General features: G+C 43.5%; 1 pseudogene; it reads right to left on the reverse strand.

The window, feature by feature from the left end:
- Positions 1–4356: 4356 nt before the first annotated feature.
- LOC135873173 (stomatin-like protein 2, mitochondrial) lies at positions 4357–5796 on the reverse strand (annotated as a pseudogene).
- Between the last annotated feature and the right edge of the window lie 248 nt (positions 5797–6044).

Below are 6044 nucleotides of genomic sequence, written 5' to 3' on the forward strand. Positions count from 1 at the left end.
TATCAGGCCTATAGGTACATCTGCATACATAGTAGCCTTTTTTGTCTGTGTCTCTGTGTCTCCGTTATTCACTGATTCACGAGTAGTTTGCAGAGGAATTGGGGTATAATGAAGGAGGGGAAAAAGGGAAGGATATTGATGTTGGAATCCTACCATTCAGCACTGAACTATTTACAGAGCAGCAGTGGGGAGAATATAAAGTATGAGAGACTGAGACGAGAAAGGGGAGTGCCTCTGATGTCACTGTCCTACTGATCTGTTGTGTTTTTAATCGGTGACAGCTAATTCCATTTCATTACATCAGTGACACCCTTAGTAGCACGTTTCTAGGGTCTCTAGCCATGTGATTTATAATGCTGCCCACGGCATGGAAAAATGACCCCAAATGCCATGCTTGTTTTGTCTTATTCTTTAAGTATTTCACATCAAATGATGATATTTGTATTTCAGCATTATTAAAGTGCTGAGAGGATGGTTATTGGGGGGGCATTATTTTTTATTTGGCCATTTTGTTTGTCATCCATCTTTCTGGAGCTGTGTCATGGATCCATAAGCAAGCAATTCTTCCTGTCAGCATACTTTATAGATCCAGTGCTCGCAAAGAAATCCAGAGCTGAACTCTCCAATATTCACTTAGAATGTTGTCAGTTTTGAGCTTAGGTTTTTGAAGCAAGCTATCACTTTATTAGCTCCTTCTGATATGCAGTTCATTGCGTGGGTCATTCAAAATAAAAACTAGTTTTTGGGTGCTGATTTGCAGAAAAATAGCAAAACCAATTAAAGCACAGAAGTTAGCTCTTTTTCATTATACAAACAACTAGGATTGTGGGGGGGGGGAAGGGAGTGAAGGCAGGAAGTGGAAAGACCCTTTTTAACAGGTTCTTACACATCCATATTGTCTATCCATCTGTCTCAAGGTTTTGTATAGCACCCATTATTGTCATGTCTAAGTATCATATGAAATTCTCTGTGTATTTTCAAAGAGAACTTGGGCCAAACACAATATATCCCTTTAATAACTTTTGTAAGCAACACTTGCTGTTGTGTTTCAATGCACGTGTACATAAAATGGGGATTCCATCATCCTTCCTACTATGAAGGGCAATGGGAAATTAAATGTCTGCATGGTGAACCTCATAGGAAATTTCTCCCCGTTGTAGTTTATTCTGCCCAGGGAACAGGATACAGGGCCCACCGAGACATGCCCGAGATCTGTCAAGGTTTAGGGAAGACAGCAAGCGGTCAAGGTCATCTGCATGGAGGCTCTGTGCCTCCATGGTGGTTCTGAGTCTGTGAAACGTTCCCAACTCACCACTAATCTAGCAGCCAGGTCTGTAGAAGGTTCTGCAGCCAAAGGCTACCACCGATCTCAAACATAGACATGTACTACAGTCACAGGCTGAACTCCTATCAGGTACAGGAAGCATGATGTGCTTTCCTCTTCCCTTCCTATATGGAATGCCAATGCCTTCCCTCCCTCTCATGTGTTATCCCCCAGTCTGCTGGAGAGGTCTCTGCTGCAGTCTAGTGTAGGAGACACCATGTGCAGAATATCCCCTCAACATATAGACCCTCAGGGAAACAACTGGGACCTTTGAGATGAGGGCATCCATAGTGAAAACAGAAGCAAATGTTCAGCAACAGATCCCGTGTGTGTCCTGCCATATTATAAGCCACAGTCTTCTGTGCATGAATTAACTTCAGTGACTTTGTCCCTTAGCAGAACTCATTCATCACTGAGATATGAGCAAGTTCCAAATGCCAGCATCCATGCATGATGCATGATTTCTCAACACAGCTGAATGGGTTAATTTCTCTCCAGCCTGTCTCAGCTTTAAAAAACAAAACCTTAAAATAAAGCAAGAACAAAATCCATCTCTGAGGGTGAGTGCAGGGCTCAACACACCACTTAAGCCTCAGACTGGGACTATATGGAAGAGTTGCAGGCAAAATATCCTGGTGCCTTTGCAGGCCTTGCATGCTGCAGCAGGAGTCTCTGTGCTCACCCCATTTAAGCAGGTACAGCGGGCTTCAGTGGTTCAAACCAGGGACAGGCTATGGAAGGGGCCTTGGAATCAACATTTACATTGAAGTGGCCTAAATGCCACACATTAGTGGTATGGAGGGGGTCTGGCTACTACTCCAGAGTTCATAGTCAGAGATACTGCAGATTCACTCCGTGACTTTAGAGCTGATGGTGGATTTCCCCTCTATAGCTTGTGCATACTTCTCCCACACAGAGTCCAGTGTAGCCCAGGCTCAGTGGAGAATCAGGCCCATGTAGCTGTATCTGTGCTAGAGCCTAATAGAAGAACATAACATAAGAACATAAGAATGGCCCTACTGGGTCAGACCAAAGGTCCATCTAGCCCAGTATCCTGTCTTCCAACAGTGGCCAGTGCCAGGTGCCCCAGAGGGAATGAACAGAACAGGTAATCATCAAGTGATCCATCCCGTCGCTCATTCCCAGCTTCTGGCAAACAGAGGCTAGGGACACCATTCCTTCCCATCCTGGCTAATCGCCATTGATGGACCTATCCTCCGTGAATTTATCTAGTTCTTTTTTGAACCCTGTTATGGTCTTGGTCTTCAAAACATCCTTTGGCAAGGAGTTCCACAGGTTGACTGTGCGTTGTGTGAAGAAATACTTCCTTTTTTTTTTGTTTTAAACCCGCTTCCTATTAATTTCATTTGGTGACCCCTAGTTCTTGTGTTATGAGAAGTAGTAAACAACACTTCCTTATCTACTTTCTCTACACCAGTCATGATTTTATAGACCTCAATCATATCTCCCCTTAGCCGTCTCCTTTCCAAGCTGAAAAGTCTCAGTCTTATTAATCTCTCCTCATACGGAAGCCGTTCCATACCCCTAATCATTTTTGTTGCCCTTTTCTGATATCTTTTTTGAGATGGGGCGACCACATCTGCACACAGATGCAAGGCAATCGGTTAGAATATCAATTATTTAAAATAAACTTGCATGCAGAAAGGCACCTACCTGATTTACAGATTCACAATAAACAATCTAAGAGGTCATTCATCACTTACTATGGTGTAGCATCCAATACAGAGTCCACCCTTTGTCCATCACTATGGGCCAAACTGTGAATCCTTTACCCAATTTGGTGAGGAGTCAGTCACCAATTAATATCAGTGGGACTACCCATATATCAATGCTAGTAAGGGGCTCACAAGTTACCCCAAAAGTTCAAGTCTTAATACTAAAACAAAAATATCTCAGAACACCTTACCTCAGAATTTTTGCTTCTGTGTACACTCAGGAAAAAACACCAGTGTCAGAAATATATTGTGCAACACTTACAGACTGTAATTAGTTGAGTTTGCCCACCTCTGCTTCCAAGGCTAGCACCAATATAGTGTGTGTGTGTGTATGTGTGTGTGTGTGTGTGTATGTGTGTGTAAGATTGGATGATGGGATACAAGTAGTTTTGAAAAATGAAATGTGAAGGATTGTAGTCAGTCACAACATAAATATTAACTTAAACCCTGACTGAAAAGAGGGACATTCTGCTGCAAAACCACCCCTCCACCCATAAACATACTTCCCTTTAACTTTTTAATACATCACACAAAAAATCTTGTTGAACTCTTACCAGCTGGATTTCAAACTATCAGTCACAGAGCAAACTTTGTCAAACATTTCCCAGCTCTGCTGATCTAAAGTCACGTTAGATCTATGTCATCTAAAATTGTAGCTTTAACTATAGTAGTAGAATTTCATTCTATCTGTTAATTAGTCCATAAACTCTTATCTCCCATAGTACATTTCTCCTGATAAAACTTTAATCCTGGGGGATTTTGACATTCATGTTAATACATCTGATGGATTGTGCATAACTACTACTTTGATCTTTTAAATTTTACTGAAAAAGTACCATTTGGGAATGAACTGACTAGTTTTTAATCATGAGACAGGGGTATTAGATATGTTTCTAACACAAACAATTATATTGCCACTTGAATATTTTATACAGGTCATTATTAATGAGTAATGTGGCACTTAAAAATAATTAGGACACAAGAGGAAATTAGTTTAGCATGGAAACTCAGCTGATGGCATATTTTCATTGTTGTTGTTTGTACCTTGACTGCAATAGGAATACTGCTTTCACTTTTTTTTTCTGCTGCCATCTCTTTTATTACATGATTAAATCCAAATAAAAATAAGACCCAAAAGAGGGAGAAGAGACTCTGATTGGGGAGGGCAGCAGGGCATAACCTCATGGCAGGTGCCCTGGAGGGCTCACCCCATGGCAGGATTGGGGTGCCCCGCTCCATGACAGGTGCTGCCACAGCAGTTTGTTCACAGTGATCCATGTCTTCCGGGCTCCTCCACTAGCTGGAATTCACCTGGTTTGCATTAGACAGCTCTGTGCGGGTGGGGGTGGGAACCTCAAGGCTAGTGGAGTCGCTTCTGGCTCTTAACAACTTGTGGTTTGGTCAGGGTACTGTAAATGCCCAGGGACTGAGTGACCATGCTGGTGATGTCCCCGGTGTTGGATGGCAGTAGGACAGTGTTGGAGTGCTTGGCCAGCTTGGAGAAGGCACTCACATACTGCTCAGCCACAGCCAGAGAGACGGAAGCGTTGCTGTTCTGTTGAATCAAAGCATCAGCCAGGAGCCAAATAGCTTCTGCTTTGGCCTTGGCCTTGACCAGCATGGCATTGGCCTCCCCAGCAGCTTCTTGATCTGTTCAGCCTTCTCGGCGGCCAAGATCTGGACCTGCTTCTGGCCCTCTGCCATGTTGATGTCAGATTCCCTGGTCCTCTCTGACTCCACACTGCCACCCGTTTCCATCTCTCTGGCTCCACCTGCATCTGCATTGACTCCTTCCCCTGGGGAGGCAGATGGATCCTAGATCTCATAGCGCAGCCACCAGAAACCCAAATAGTTCTGAGGCCTGGTTGATGACATCCACAATGCTGGTGTTGAGGGACTCCCATCCCGCTCCTAGAAGACTTTATCCAGGGAGATTTTCCCCAGCTCAGACCTCATGGTGTGGTCTGGGCCAGCTGGGTCACTGCATACTCATAGGATCATCAACTGGCTGGTATTTAACCAGCCTGGTCATTTTTTTTATGGATTTGCCAGTTGCCAGAAAAATAATTTAATCTGCTGGGATTTTTTTACATGGGTCTAAAGATTTGCATTATTATCACAATACACTGGGATATCTAATGTTAAAAGTTTCTGTGTCCATCTAAAGGTGCTGCAGTGTTCCCACTTCCGCAGTTTAAGTAAGAAAATGGTGTTATCAATTTTATCTATATGTGTTCTCTCTCTAGATAGTATAGGTGGCAGCTGAAGGGAGGGAGGGTTGTGGAGTTGCCTTGTGGCTGGGGGTTGAGGTTGTGGTGGGCTTGCTTTGTGGGGTGATGGGTGCTGTTTTTTGCTTTTCAAAGAAGGTAACCCTATATACTCAGGGTCCTCCACCCTTATAGGGGTCCATGATCCTGAGGCACAGGACACCATCCATCTGCAGGGTGACGTTATCCAGCGTGATAGCTAATTGCTCCAGGACATTGATGATATCCCGTACTTGAGGCCCTGCATGTACTGAATCTGAGCCAGCAGTGGGATGAGGAAATTCAAACCAGGCTCCAAGATGAAGTGAAATCTGCCCATTTGCTCCACCACCTAGGCCTCCTGCTGAGGCATGAAGAGCACGATGGTATTCATGGGCAGGCTGGAGGGCCATCTCTGTGGGACAGGGGCCAGCCATGCCCAAGGCCCTAGACACCGGGAGCTCTGCAGCAGGATGTCATTCAGGTGTTTTTAAGTTTACATAAGAATCCACTTACTGGGTTTTTATCACAATTAAACAAAGTCTGTCTAAAATAACAGTAAATACCAGCTCTTCCTATTCAGTTTTGCATCACTCCTAGGTTGAAAATACTTTAAAAGGGTATGAAAAAATTAAATGAGTAATTGATAAGCTTTTCTAACAAAGTATTAATAATAAAGTACAACACAAACTCCTCTCTACAATATTCCACTTGTTACATTTTCTCTCTAACATGTCT

Source organism: Emys orbicularis, chromosome 1, assembly GCF_028017835.1.
Source record: "Emys orbicularis isolate rEmyOrb1 chromosome 1, rEmyOrb1.hap1, whole genome shotgun sequence".
In the NCBI taxonomy this organism is placed as follows: Eukaryota; Metazoa; Chordata; order Testudines; family Emydidae; genus Emys; species Emys orbicularis.